The sequence below is a fragment of the Salmo salar genome, chromosome 15 (genome assembly GCF_965601325.2).
Source record: "Salmo salar chromosome 15, fSalSal1, whole genome shotgun sequence".
NCBI classification, from domain to species: domain Eukaryota; kingdom Metazoa; phylum Chordata; class Actinopteri; order Salmoniformes; family Salmonidae; genus Salmo; species Salmo salar.
Window position 1 is genome coordinate 5,412,170 of NC_138305.1, and position 15,899 is coordinate 5,428,068.

The window sequence follows — 15,899 nt, forward strand, 5'->3', positions numbered from 1 at the left end:
ATACTCTTTGCTTTAGCCTGCCTGGTGCTAGATGGACAGGTTTATAGTATAGTCGGAGAGCCTGTTTCTGTCCTGCCCGTGACTTTGGAGCAGGGCATGTGATGTCCATAGCCTCTTTGTTGCAAAACTCCCTGATCTTCTCAAAAAGATGTCCAGTCCTGGTGGTGCTTGTACAGGCAGGCCATCTATGGGAGGATGGATGTCAGCGTTGAGCAACAGCTGAAATCTGGTCCCGACTGAGTCCAAACGCTCCTTGGCGAAAACAACACCAGGCTCCAGAGCATCGAAGCAATTAAACAGGAAATAACAAAAATACAATTTAAGACATTACAACCTTGCACAACATCAATTCACCTCCCAAGTTTAGATACGAAGAATAACCTCATACAAAGCAATGAAAAGGATATTCACAAGAAATGCTGGTACTGCTTGATCTGTGGCAGCGGCCTGAAGTACAGAGTCAGGTGTTGTTGCCAGCCATAGCTTTCCACCAGCAGCGTACCATCCTCCAGTCCAACCAGCTATGGGATGTTGACCCCTGTCACAGTGCTGTCCTTCACAACACCAGGAATCTCAGACAAAGTGTTCACTCTGGTCTTTCTGAAGCGCTGCTTGATGAGGCTGAAGCAGCAGTCGGGGTTAACTTGGTGTGGCCTGTGATCAGGAAGTGAAGGTCCAGACTCTGCTGGAGCTTGTGCATGGTCCGCCAGGCACAATACCAGAGCACAAACGTGTTCTTGTTTTGGCCACCTCAGTTATCAAAATGCAGGTACACACGTGTTTCCCCAACTCCGTGGTTGGTGATGAAATGGTACATGTAGTTGATGACTGCGCTACTGTCTTTGCTGGATGACATGCCTTCAGCAATCAAGTAGTTGACTTGTTCTGGTATTCCTTCACAGCAGACACCAAACAAGATACCCTTGCGAGCAGCGAAAAAGTAGATGGGAGCTAGTTGCATAGGGTAAGAAGGATAATTGTCTCACCCCTGTCAGTCTGTCTTTACACAGCTCAGTGAAAGGTATTTGCCTGCCTCCCATATATATATATATATATATATATACTGCTCAAAAAAATAAAGGGAACACTTAAACAACACATCCTAGATCTGAATGAAAGAAATAATCTTATGAAATACTTTTTTCTTTACATAGTTGAATGTGCTGACAACAAAATCACACAAAAATAATCAATTGAAATCCAATTTATCAACCCATGGAGGTCTGGATTTGGAGTCACACTCAAAATTAAAGTGGAAAACCACACTACAGGCTGATCCAACTTTGATGTAATGTCCTTAAAACAAGTCAAAATGAGGCTCAGTAGTGTGTGTGGCCTCCACGTGCCTGTATGACCTCCCTACAACGCCTGGGCATGCTCCTGATGAGGTGGCCGATGGTCTCCTGAGGGATCTCCTCCCAGACCTGGACTAAAGCATCCGCCAACTCCTGGACAGTCTGTGGTGCAACGTGGCGTTGGTGGATGGAGCGAGACATGATGTCCCAGATGTGCTCAATTGGATTCAGGTCTGGGGAACGGGCGGGCCAGTCCATAGCATCAATGCCTTCCTCTTGCAGGAACTGCTGACACACTCCAGCCACATGAGGTCTAGCATTGTCTTGCATTAGGAGGAACCCAGGGCACACCGCACCAGCATATGGTCTCACAAGGGGTCTGAGGATCTCATCTCGGTACCTAATGGCAGTCAGGCTACCTCTGGCAAGCACATGGAGGGCTGTGCGGCCCCCCAAAGAAATGCCACCCCACACCATGACTGACCCACCGCTAAACCGGTCATGCTGGAGGATGTTGCAGGCAGCAGAACGTTCTCCACGGCGTCTCCAGACTCTATCACGTCTGTCACGTGCTCAGTGTGAACCTGCTTTCATCTGTGAAGAGCACAGAGCGCCAGTGGCGAATTTGCCAATCTTGGTGTTCTCTGGCAAATGCCAAACGTCCTGCACGGTGTTGGGCTGTAAGCACAACCCCCACCTGTGGACGTCGGGCCCTCATACCACCCTCATGGAGTCTGTTTCTGACCGTTTGAGCAGACACATGCACATTTGTGGCCTGCTGGAGGTCATTTTGCAGGGCTCTGGCAGTGCTTCTCCTGCTCCTCCTTGCACAAAGGCGGAGGTAGCGGTCCTGCTGCTGGGTTGTTGCCCTCCTACAGCTTCCTCCACGTCTCCTGATGTACTGGCCTGTCTCCTGGTAGCGCCTCCATGCGCTGGACACTACGCTGACAGACACAGCAAACCTTCTTGCCACAGCTCGCATTGATGTGCCATCCTGGATGAGCTGCACTACCTGAGCCACTTGTGTGGGTTGTAGACTCCGTCTCATGCTACCACTAGAGTGAAAGCACCACCAGCATTCAAAAGTGACCAAAACATCAGCCAGGAAGCATAGGAACTGAGAAGTGGTCTGTGGTCCCCACCTGCAGAACCACTCCTTTATTGGGGGTGTCTTGCTAATTGCCTATAATTTCCACCTGTTGCCTATTCCATTTGCACAACAGCATGTGAAATGTACTGTCAATCAGTGTTGCTTCCTAAGTGGACAGTTTGATTTCACAGAAGTGTGATTGACTTGGAGTTACATTGTGTTGTTTAAGTGTTCCTTTTATTTTTTGAGCAGTGTATATATATATATATATATATATATATATTGGTAAAAACTCAACTCGTCGTGTTTGGAGGACAAAGAATGCTATATATGTTTAGTGTATATGCATCTATCCGTCTATTTCTTTAACCAGTATAAATGAGGAAATGTTGCTTACTTGTTGAGCAAAATCAAAGCTGTAATGCATCCTGATGTCTTTGCTTGCTGGTTCAGTAGGGCCCCCCAGAGACAACTGCAGGTCTTGACAGGTGGTCTTGTAGTCAGCAACTATCTTCTGGTAGACAGACCGCTCACTCTGAACAAGCAGGAGATGCTGCTCTTGCTTCTTCAGCTTGGCTGACTTAACAGCTTCTGGCAGATTGGCAGATTTGAAGAACTGATAGTTGTTCCTCTGGCACTGCCAGCACAGGTCTGTCCTGGGCTTGGTGCTTTTATGTGGGGCAGCAATTTTTTACACAGATTCCTGAAGGAAGACAGCCTGACTACACGTACCTCTGGAAAATACAGATTTTTTTTTAGATCAAGAAAAGTAGTGCCAGTTGTTACATGGGATGGCAGTAGCTTTCCACCAAAGTTTTTGTGTCCTGGGTGGCGTCCTGGTATTATCTTCTGCATAGTTGTTGTTGAAGTTCACCACTCCTCATGATTCAGGTGTAAACTGTGCTTGATTGGGTCAGCTCTCTTTTTGATGGGAGGCATTAGACCATTCTCCATGTATGACTGGTGGAGGAGAGTCAGCCGTGTTCTACTGATGCTGAAAGACAAATTCCAGATACTCACGTTACACACACTTCATACATGTACGTTCATGTTAGCTAGCAAGCCAGACATCTAACCCATGCTAACGTTAGCTAGCTAACAGCAAGCTTTAACTTGGGGTCTTTTGTTAAGACATGTAATGTTAACTTTAGCTAGCTAGTTAAAAAATGAACTAAAATCCCAATCCATCGAGTAACGTTAGCAAGCCAGCCATTGAAGTCCAGCTGGATAGCTAACAGCAAGCTTTAACTAACAATACAAACCGATTGTCAAAGCTAGCTAAAGTTAACCAAAATAGGTTCAATGATAGATTCTTACCTGTTATACATGGATGAAAGCATCATGGCAGACTGCAACCCATTTTATTAAATAACACGTCCTGTGTCGTTTCCGTTTAGTTTGAACAGCTTGTTTGGCCCATTGTGTCATGTCACTCTGGTTCACACTGACCGTGTGCAATGCCATAAGAATAATCAGCTCTTTCACCTTCTCTGTCACGGATGCCATGGTTGCTCTTAGTTTGAAGATGTAATCCGGAGATGTGTTTTATACAACAGCCTTCTATGTTCTCTTTTCAACCCCCTATGCATTTGCAATGAAACGGCAGAATTATATTAATCTCCTTATCATTCTCTGCTTCTACCAGACGTTCCACTGATTTCAAAACTCGGTCAACTTCTTCCATGACAACAACACTGTTGATTGTCGCTGTTTCTTCTCCATCACTGTCATCAGAAGACTCCACAATGTCTTCTTCAATGAAAATGTTCCTACCTAAATCAGGGATTTCCTCATCGTCTGATTCATTTTCAGAGTCAGAGAGAGTCAGCATGGCACGATCGTCCTCCAGAAAGTAGCCCATCACAACTTTTTCCCACTGACCTTTGTCGATAGCGCCTTTGTCGATAGCGCCTGATAAATTCAGGGCAGCAATGTTATTGAGAGCAGTAGCAACATATTGAGAGCAGTAGCAACAAGGTTATATCTTTAGAAAAAACTGCAGTAGAAAGGATTATCTACGCATAACGAGCATTTCCTTTTATAGACACAAGTTGCTACACCTCATCTCTTGGCATGTCCAGCCCACTCATTATCTCAGCCAATCATGGCTAGCGGGAAGGTTGCTCACTTTCTCTGTGGCTAAACCAACTAGGCTTGTAATTTAACCATTTTATTCATGTTTACAGATTGCATACAAGTTTGATATTAAGGCACATGAAAGTTCACATGTTTGAGAAGGCATTTCTGCCAAAAAACTAATTTTGATTAAAAAAAAAACTTTTTTTACATTCAAAATGCTCTCCAGTGAAGTTGTGACTTGCGACATATGCCTAGTTTCCTGAATCGGGTCACATTTTTATTGACTTGGCCAAAGCTTTTGATACGGTAGACCATTCCATTCTTGTGGGCTGGCTAAGTAGTATTGGTGTCTCTGAGGGGTCTTTGGTCTGGTTTGCTAACTACCTATCTCAAAGAGTTCCGTTTTTAAAGTCAGAACATCTGCTGTCTCAACCATTATTCCTGTCACCAATGGAGTACCCCAAGGCTCGATCCTAGGCCCCACGCTCTTCTCAATTTACATCAACAACATACCTCAAGCAGTAGGAAGCTCTCCCATCCATTTATATGCAGATGATACAAATCAAATGTTATTGGTCACATACACGTGTTTAGCAGATGTTATTGTGGGTGTAGCGAAATGCTTGGGTTTCTAGCTCCAACAGTGCAGTAATATCTAACAAGTAATATCTAACAATTTCCCAACATATACACAATACACACAAATCTAAGTAAAGGAATGGAATTAAGAATATATACATATATGGATGAGCGATGTCAGAGCGGCATATACTAAGATACAGTAAAATAGTATAGAATACAGTATATACATATGAGATGAGTAATGCAAAATATGTAAACATTATTAAAGTGACTAGTGTTCCATTTATTATAGTGGGCAGTGATTTCAAGTTTATGTGTATAGGCAGCATCCTCTAAGGTGCTAGTGATGGCTGTTTAACAGTCTGATGGCCTTGAGATAGAAGCTGTTTTTCAGTCTCTCAGTCCCAGCTTTGATGCACCTGTGCTGACCTTGCCTTCTGGATGACAGTGGAGTGAACAGGCAGTGGCTCGGGTGGTTGTTGTCCTTGATGATCTTTTTGGCATTCCTGTTGTGCCTTCATCACCACACTGTCTGTGTTGGTGGACCATTTCAGTTTGTCAGTGATGTGTACGTCAAGGAACTTGAAGCTTTCCACCTTCTACACTGCGGTCCCGTCGATGTGGCTAGGGGGCTGCTCAATCTGCTCTTCCCTGATCATCTCCGTTGTTTTGTTAACGTTGAGTGAGAGGTTATTTTCCTGGCACCACACTTCCAGAGCCCTCACCTCCTCCCTGTAGGCTGTCTCGTCATTGTTGGTAATCAAGACTAGTACTGTTGTGGCATCTGCAAACTTGATGATTGAGTTGGAGGCGTGCATGGCCACACAGTAATGGGTGAACCGGGAGTAGAGCAGGGTTCTGACCACGCACCCTTGTGGGGCCCCAGTGTTGAGGATCAGCAAAGTGGAGGTGTTGTTTTCTACCTTTACCATCTGGGGGCGACCCATCAGGAAGTCCAGGACCCAGTTGCACAGGGCGGGGTTCAGAGCCAGGGCCTCGAGCTTAACCTCTCTAGGATAGGTGGCACCAAATCGATCCACCTACGTAACAGCCAGTGTAATCCCGTGGCGCGTTATTCAAAAACCTTAGAAATGCAAAAACTTCAATTTTTCAAACATATGACTATTTTACACCATTTTAAAGACAAGACTCTCGTTAATCTAACCACACTGTCCGATTTCAAAAAGGCTTTACAACGAAAGCAAAACATTAGATTATGTCAGCAGAGTACCCAGCCAGAAATAATCAGACACCCATTTTTCAAGCTAGCATATAATGTCACATAAACCCAAACCACAGCTAAATGCAGCACTAACCTTTGATGATCTTCATCAGATGACAACCCTAGGACATTATGTTATACAATACATGCATGTTTTGTTCAATCAAGTTCATATTTATATCAAAAACCAGCTTTTTACATTAGCATGTGACTAGCATGTGACTAGCATTCCCACCGAACACCGCCGGTGAATTTACTAAATTACTCACGATAAACGTTCACAAAAAGCATAACAATTATTTTAAGAATTATAGATATAGAACTCCTCTATGCACTCGATATGTCCGATTTTAAAATAGCTTTTCGGTGAAAGCACATTTTGCAATATTCTCAGTAGATAGCCCGGCATCACAGGGCTAGCTATTTAGACACCCTGCAAGTTTAGCACTCAGAAAAGTCACATTTACTATAAGAAAAATGTTATTACCTTTGCTGTCTTCGTCAGAATGCACTCCCAGGACTTCTACTTCAATAACAAATGTTGGTTTGGTTCAAAATAATCCATCGTTATATCCAAACAGCGGCGTTTTGTTCGTGCGTTCAAGACACTATCCGAAAGGGTAAATAAGGGTGACGAGCATGGCGCAATTCGTGACAAAAAAATCTAAATATTCCATTACCGTACTTCGAAGCATGTCAACCGCTGTTTAAAATCCATTTTTATGTCATTTTTCTTGTAAAAAAGCGATAATATTCCGACCGGGAATCTGCATTTAGGTAAACAGAGGAAAGAAAATAAAGCATTCGGTCGACTCGGGCACGCGCCTAAGCCCACAGTACTCTGAGCGGCCACTTGCCAAACGCGATAATATGTTTCAGCCAGAGCCTGCCTCGATATCCTTCGGCTTTTTCCCGGGCTCTGAGAGCCTATGGGAGCCGTAGGAAGTGTCACGTTATTGCAAAGATCCTAAATCTTCAATAAAAAGAGCCCAGATGAAACACAACTTGTCAGACAGGCCACTTCCTGCATGGAATCTTCTCAGGTTTTGGCCTGCCATATGAGTTCTGTTATACTCACAGACACCATTCAAACAGTTTTAGAAACTTTAGGGTGTTTTCTATCCAAAGCCAATAATTATATGCATATTCTAGTTACTGGGCAGGAGTAGTTACCAGATTAAATCGGGTACGTTTTTTATCCAGCCGTGCCAATACTGCCCCCTAGCCCTAACAGGTTAATGATGAGCTTGGAGGGTACTGTGGTGTGGAAGGTGGAGCAATGGTCGATGAACAGCAATCTTACATAGGTATTTCTCTTGCCCAGATGAGATAGCGCAGTGTGCGGTGCGATGGTGATTGCATCGTCTGTGGATCTATTGGGGCAGTATGCAAATCGAAGTGGGTCTAGGGTGTCAGGTAAGGGAGAGAGAGGTGATAAGATCCTTGACTAGTCTTTCAAAGCACTTCATGATGACAGAAGTGAGTGCTACGGGGCAATAGTAATTTAGTTCAGTTGCTTTTGATTTCTTGGGTACAGGAACAATGGTGGCCATCTTGAAGCATGTGGGGAAAGCAGACTGGGATAGGGAGAGATTGAATATGTCTGTAAACACACCAGCCAGCTGGTCGGCGCATGCTCTGAGTCTGCGCATGCTCTGAGAACGCGGCTAGGGATGCCGTCTGGGTCGGCAGCCTTGGGAGGGTTCACACACTTAAATGTCTTACTCACATCAGCCACGGAGAAGGAGAGCCCACAGTCCTTGGTAGCGGGCCGCGTCGGTGGCACTGTGTTATCCTCAAAGCGGGCGAAGAAGGTGTTTAGCTTGTCCAGAAGCAAGTTGTCGGTGTCCGCGACAGACACCCCCAAGATAGGGAGGAGATGGTGGTCATACTATTAGGAATTAGAATACTAGAATGGTCATGAACCATCTAATGATGGTATAAAGGTCAGCCATTTTGGTCAGGAAGTTGGTCAACCATGGTTTGCCAATGCCCTGATAAGATATTGTGTAAAATAATGAATTTGAGGAATGTATCTTCCCTGTATGTTTGTTAGCTAGCTAGCCAGACAGTTTTAGAGGAATGATTCCATTAATTGTTCAAATTAACTGCCAATTTTTCCAACATTCTGTTGCAGAGGGAGGTGTTTAGTCCGAGGGTCCTTAGCTTAGTGATGAGGTTTATGGGCACTGTGGTGTTCAACTCTGAGCTGTACTCAATGAACAGCCTTCTTGCATAGGCATTCATTTTGTTCATGTGCGAAAGGGCAGTGTGGAGTGCATTAGAGATTGCGTCATCTGTGGATCTGTTGGGGTGGTATGCGAATTGAAGTGGGTCCAGGGTGCCTGGAATGATGCTGTTGATGTCTGGTCCCAGGGGACTGATCTATACTCAACACAGTAAGATATATAATCTGGTCCCAGGGGACTGATCTATACTCAATACAGTGACATATATAGTCTGGTCCCAGGGGACTGATCTGTACTCAATACAGTGACATATATAGAAAGATATACAAGAAGAAGAGAGAGAGAAAGATGGAGAAAGATGGAGACAGAGATTACATTACATTACATTTAAGTCATTTAGCAGACGCTCTTATCCAGAGCGACTTACAAATTGGTGCATTCACCTTATGATATCCAGTGGAACAACCACTTTACAATAGTGCATCTAAATCTTTTAAGGGGGGGGGGGGGGTTAGAAGGATTACTTTATCCTATCCTAGGTATTCCTTAAAGAGGTGGGGTTTCAGATGTCTCCGGAAGGTGGTGATTGACTCCGCTGTCCTGGCGTCGTGAGGGAGCATGTTCCACCATTGGGGTGCCAGAGCAGCGAACAGTTTTGACTGGGCTGAGCGGGAACTGTGCTTCCTCAGAGGTAGGGGGGCCAGCAGGCCAGAGGTGGACGAACGCAGTGCCCTTGTTTGGGTGTAGGGCCTGATCAGATCCTGAAGGTATGGAGGTGCCGTTCCCTTCACAGCTCCGTAGGCAATCACCATGGTCTTGTAGCGGATGCGAGCTTCAACTGGAAGCCAGTGGAGAGAGCGGAGGAGCGGGGTGACGTGAGAGAACTTGGGAAGGTTGAGCACCAGACGGGCTGCGGCGTTCTGGATGAGTTGTAGGGGTTTAACCTCTATGGGCTAGGTGGGACGCTAGCGTGCCACCCGTGGTGCACTCCATCAACAGCAGGTGCATTTCAAGAGCGGCAAATTTGAATCCAAATAAATGTCAAAATTCAAATTTTTCAAACATACAACTATTTTACACCCTTTGAAAGATAAACATCTCCTTAATCTAACCACGTTTTACGATTTCAAAAAGGTTTTACGGCGAAAGCATAAATTTAGAGTATGTTAGGACAGTACATTTACAAGAGTTGTGTGTAATGTTTTGTCAAGTCAAAGACAGGGTCACCAAAACCATAAAACCAGCTAAAATGATGCACTAACCTTTTACAATCTCCATCAGATGACACTCCTAGGACATTATGTTAGACAATGCATGCATTTTTAGTTCTATCAAGTTCATATTTATATCCAAAAACAGCGTTTTACTATGGCATTGATGTTGAGGAAATAGTTTCCCTCCAATAACCGGCAGTCAAGTCAGCGTCACAAATTAAATAATTAAAATTAGAAAACATTGGTAAAATATTATATTGTCATTTAAATAATTATAGATTTACATCTCTTGAACGCAATCAACTTGCCAGATTTAAAAATAACCTTACTGGGAAATCACACTTTGCAATAATCTGAGCACTGCGCCCAGAAAAATACGCGTTGCGATACAGACTAGACGTCATGTTGGGGAGATCTAAAATCGAAAATACTATGTAAATAATCCATTACCTTTGATTCTCTTCATCAGATGTCACTTCCAGGTATCACAGGTCCATAACGAATGTAGTTTTGTTCAAAAAAGCTCATCATTTATGTCCAAAAATCTCCGTCTTGTTAGCACATGATCTAAGCCAGCCGGACTTCTCGTCATGAACGAGGGGAAAAAATATATTTACGTTCGTTCAAACATGTCAAACGTTGTATAGCATAAATCATTAGGGCCTTTTTTAACCAGAACATGAATAATATTCAAGGTGGACGAATGCATACTCTTTTATAACGTATTGGAACGAGGGTACCCAACATGAACTCGCGCGCCAGGTGTCTAATGGGACATCATCGTTCCATGGCTCTTGTTCGGTCAGATCTCCCTCCAGAAGACTCAAAACACTTTGTAAAGGCTGGTGACATCTAGTGGAAGCAATAGGAAGTGCCAAAATATTCCTCAGCCCCTGTGTTTTTCAATGGGATAGGTTTAAAGGTAATACAACACATCAGGTATCCACTTCCTGTCAGATAATGTCTCAGGGTTTTGCCTGCCAAATGAGTTCTGTTATACTCACAGACACCATTCAAACAGTTTTAGAAACTTTAGAGTGTTTTCTATCCATATATAATAAGTATATGCATATTCTAGTTACTGGGTAGGATTAGTAACCAGATTAAATCGGGTACATTTTTTTTATCCGGACGTGCAAATGCTGCCCCCTAGCCCTAACAGGTTAATGGCACAGGCAGGGAGCCCAGCCAACAGCGAGTTGCAGTAATCCAGACGGGAGATGACAAGTGCCTGGATTAGGACCTGCGCCGCTTCCTGTATGAGGCAGGGTCGTACTCTGCGAATGTTGTAGAGCATGAACCTACAGGATCGGGTCACCGCCTTGATGTTAGTGGAGAACGACAGGGTGTTGTCCAGGATCACGCCAAGGTTCTTAGCACTCTGGGAGGAGGACACAAGGGAGTAGTCAACCGTGATGGCGAGATCATGGAACGGGCAGTCCTTCCCTGGGAGGAAGAGCAGCTCCGTCTTGCCGAGGTTCAGCTTGAGGTGGTGATCCGTCATCCACACTGATATGTCTGACAGACATGCAGAGATGCGATTCGCCGCCTGGTTATCAGAAGGGGGAAAGGAGAAGATTAATTGTGTGTCGTCTGCATAGCAATGATATGAGAGACCATGTGAGGATATGACAGAGCCAAGTGACTTGGTGTATAGCGAGAATAGGAGAAGGCCTAGAACAGAGCCCTGGGGGACACCAGTGGTGAGAGCGCATGGTGCGGAGACAGATTCTCGCCACGCCACCTGGTAGGAGCGACCTGTCAGGTAGGACGCAATCCAAGCGTGGGCCGCGCCGGAGATGCCCAACTCGGAGAGGGTGGAGAGGAGGATCTGATGGTTCACAGTATCAAAGGCAGCAGATAGGTCTAGAAGGATGAGAGCAGAGGAGAGAGAGTTAGCTTTAGCAGTGCGGAGAGCCTCCGTGACACAGAGAAGAGCAGTCTCAGTTGAATGCCCAGTCTTGAAACCTGACTGATTAGGATCAAGAAGGTCATTCTGAGAGAGATAGCAGGAGAGCTGGCCAAGGACGGCACGTTCAAGAGTTTTGGAAAGAAAAGAAAGAAGGGATACTGGTCTGTAGTTGTTGACATCGGAGGGATCGAGTGTAGGTTTTTTCAGAAGGGGTGCAACTCTCGCTCTCTTGAAGACGGAAGGGATGTAGCCAGCGGTCAAGGATGAGTTGATGAGCGAGGTGAGGTAGGGAAGAAGGTCTCCGGAAATGGTCTGGAGAAGAGAGGAGGGGATAGGGTCAAGCGGGCAGGTTGTTGGGCGGCCGGCCGTCACAAGACGCGAGATTTCATCTGGAGAGAGAGGGGAGAAAGAGGTCAAAGCACAGGGTAGGGCAGTGTGAGCAGGACCAGTGGTGCCGTTTGACTTAGCAAACGAGGATCGGATATCATCAACCTTCTTTTCAAAATGGTTGACGAAGTCATCCGCAGAGAGGGAGGAGAGGGGGGGGGGAGGGGGAGGAGGATTCAGGAGGGAGGAGAAGGTAGCAAAGAGCTTCCTAGGGTTAGAGGCAGATGCTTGGAATTTAGAGTGGTAGAAAGTGGCTTTAGCAGCAGAGACAGAAGAGGAGAATGTAGAGAGGAGGGAGTGAAAGGATGCCAGGTCCGCAGGGAGGCGAGTTTTCCTCCATTTCCGCTCGGCTGCCCGTAGCCCTGTTCTGTGAGCTCGTAGTGAGTCGTCGAGCCACGGAGCAGGAGGGGAGGACCAAGCCGGCCTGGATGATAGGGGACAGAGAAAATCAAAGGATGCAGAAAGGGAGGAGAGGAGGGTTGAGGAGGCAGAATCAGGAGATAGGTTGGAGAAGGTTTGAGCAGAGGGAAGAGATGATAGGATGGAAGAGGAGAGAGTAGCGGGAGAGAGAGAGCGAAGGTTGGGACGGCGCAATACCATCCGAGTAGGGGCAGAGTGAGAAGTGTTGGATGAGAGCAAGAGGGAAAAGGATACAAGGTAGTGGTCGGAGATTTGGAGGGGAGTTGCAATGAGATTAGTGGAAGAACAGCATCTAGTAAAGATGAGGTCAAGCGTATTGCCTGCCTTGTGAGTAGGGGGGGAAGGTGAGAGGTTGAGGTCAAAAGAGGAGAGGAGTGGAAAGAAGGAGGCAGAGAGGAATGAGTCAAAGGTAGACGTGGGGAGGTTAAAGTCACCCAGAACTGTGAGAGGTGAGCCATCTTCAGGAAAGGAACTTATCAAGGCGTCAAGCTCATTGATGAACTCTCCAAGGGAACCTGGAGGGCGATAAATGATAAGGATGTTAAGCTTGAAAGGGCTGGTAACTGTGACAGCATGGAATTCAAATGAGGAGATAGACAGATGGGTCAGGGGAGAAAGAGAGAATGTCCACTTGGGAGAGATGAGGATTCCAGTGCCACCACCCCGCTGGCTCGATGCTCTAGGGGTATGCGAGAACACGTGGGCAGACGAAGAGAGAGCAGTAGGAGTAGTAGTGTTATCTGTGGTAATCCATGTTTCCGTCAGCGCCAGGAAGTCTAGGGACTGGAGGGTAGCATAGGCTGAGATGAGCTCAGCCTTGTTGGCCGCAGACCGGCAGTTCCAGAGGCTGCCGGAGACCTGGAACTCCACGTGGGTCGTGCGCGCTGGGACCACCAGGTTAGAGTGGCAGCGGCCACGCGGTGTGAAGCGTTTGTATGGCCTGTGCAGAGGGGAGTGAACAGGGATAGACAGACACATAGTTGACAAGCTACAGAAGTGTTGTTTCTTGTATTATTGTCTCTTGTGTCTTTAGACAACTGTTTCACTTTGATATCCTTTTTCTTCTGTCCTGATTTTCTCTTTCTTTTCTTCTGTTAACTAGATATTCTTTGTTGTTCTTCGTTAGCTAGCTAGCTTCTTCCAAAAGAGTCCCTAGCAACTGCTTAGCAACTGGTAAACAATTCAGCTAGCTAAGATAACTACAATTTTATGAAAAATAGTTATTTTTCAAAAGCCTATCTTCTTTGTTTGTTGCTTGTTTTTTCTCCTCTTCAGTCTTGCAGTTTTCTTTTGCTTTTTTCCGATGTACTTCACTCTAAAAACCATGTAAATTTCAATATTTGTAGGAGCTCATTTTTCAGCTGCTGCTGCTCAAATTGGAGTTCCGGAACCATGATAGATGGAAACAGATCCAAATGGACATAGAGGAGAAGGCAGAGATTGAGAAGAAGACACAGGAAAAGATGCAAGATGGAAAGAGGCGGTGAAGAGGCAAGAAGAGGAAAGAATGAAAGTGATGGAAAGACAGAGACAAATTGACATAGAACAGTGGTCACCAACCTTTTCTGAGTCAATATCACTTTGAGTCAATTTGCAAGCCGAGATCTACCGCTCAGATTGTTTTTAAACATTACTTAAATTACGTAAGCCTATGCAACATTAACCAATTAAAAACCGCTCTGTAGCAATGAGGTTTGTTCTGTAGCCTATTGGCCCAATACATTATCACTGCATATTGGCTGTGCTTGAATTGCCCTGCACATGTTGTTATTCTCAGACTAATTAGAAAGTATATTTAACAAATGTAGGTCTATGATCACACTGGTAATAGATCATTTGTTGTATTACTTGTGAGGCACAGCTGAGTGAGCATAATAATGACCTTTTACCTTTTTACTGAACTGATGGCCTGCATCTGATGGTCAGTCTGAGGGGAGGGAGGGAGCAGAGGTGAAACTCACCGTCCCTCAGCTCTCTCTCCCTCTGCTGAGGAAAGGGGACACAGTCGTCCAGCTGATGGCTAAACTCAAGTCGCACTGCATTAGTCTCATGCACCAATTAATGTTGGAAGGAAGGAGAAGGAGGAAAGAGAGGGAGATCGAAACACACAGAGACAGAGACAGAGACAGATGAAATCACACCAACCTTCGCTTTGGTTCCCTCTCCTGTCCAGCTCAGGCATTGGGCGTCACCGGCATTCTAGCTGCTGCCGAACCTACTGCTGGCAAACGCCCTTCACTCATCAACCTCGGACTTGTCTCGTCATCATTACACACACCTGGTTCCAATCCCCACTCTATCACTGTATATATACTCCCTCTGTCATTTGTCGGTCATTGTAAATGTTACTTGTTTTCCTGAAAGGAATCACTCCTACTATTTCCTGAGTACTTTATATTTTGCACTTTGTGTTCACGCTGTGCATTTTTTTATGAAGATATATTTTGAGCACAATAGCGTTTGGGTTTCATCCCGCTTTGATCTACGGTGCTTAAATAAATTCAGTAGTTCTAAACCTGCAACTGCCTCCTGCCTACTCTTCTCTACACCAGTGACAGAAGAAGAAGATAGACAAGAACAGAAGCAAATTGATGTGAAGAAAGAGGGAAGAGAGGGAGAATAAGAGACAGAGATAGATAGAAGAAATAAGAACTTCAAGAGGAGAGATGGAGAAAGGGAGAGAGAGAATCAGAAACAGAGAGAGATGGAATTAAAAGAAGAGAGACGGAAAGAGATAAAGAGAGAGAAGATGATTATGAGAGAGAGGGAGGAAGTGAGAAGAAGAGAGGACGAGCAGAGAACAAGTTGAAATTGAGCGACAGAAAGGAAGAGAAAAGAAAAGCAGAAACTGATGGAGGAAGCAGAGGAGGAGGAAAGAGAGGAGGTACAGCTATAGAGGGATGGGTAGGACTATCTTTGTCACTCACCATCTTTTACTTTGTCACTTTCTGATGGCAATGAAGTCAAACAGAAGACAGTAAGCATGGAGAATGATGGAATTAAAATAGATTTAAAAGCAGAGGCATAGGAATGGCTAATTAGGCATAAAGAGAGGAGGCTAGAAATATTGAAGGGGGAAGAGAACGGATAGAAGAAGAACAACAAATCAGGATGAAGAAGGAGGAAAGACTTAGCAATGGACAGGCAGCTGGAGAGGGTACAACAACAAGAAGAGCAGGATAAAAAAGAGAGAAGATGACAGAGGCAAAAAAGAGGCAGGAGATGGCAGAAGAGGAAAGAACGGATGAGAAGTACAAGAGGGGTGAGTTTAGAGAAGCCTGAAGAGGAGGAGAAGAACCCTGAAGAGAAGGAGGACGACAAAGAGGACCTTGCCCCAGCCAATAAAAGTATCAGAAGGAGAGCATTGGGTGAATAAGAAGTGGGAGAAGAGAAACCTCAAAAAGACAGAGAGAATGTATCAGAGAGAGGAGGAGGGCTATGAGATCATCAACATAGGTAAGACCTGTTTTCCTTATGACATCATCATCTTTAGTCTCCTCTACACACAC

General features: G+C 45.2%; 1 long non-coding RNA gene across 1 annotated transcript; it reads left to right on the top strand.

Moving 5' to 3' along the window:
- Nucleotides 1-14,912, top strand: LOC106570857 (uncharacterized). The gene is made up of 2 exons (XR_006759109.2): nt 1-964; nt 13,737-14,912. It is a non-coding gene; the product is annotated as an uncharacterized LOC106570857 (long non-coding RNA).
- The last annotated feature ends 987 nt before the right edge of the window (nt 14,913-15,899 follow it).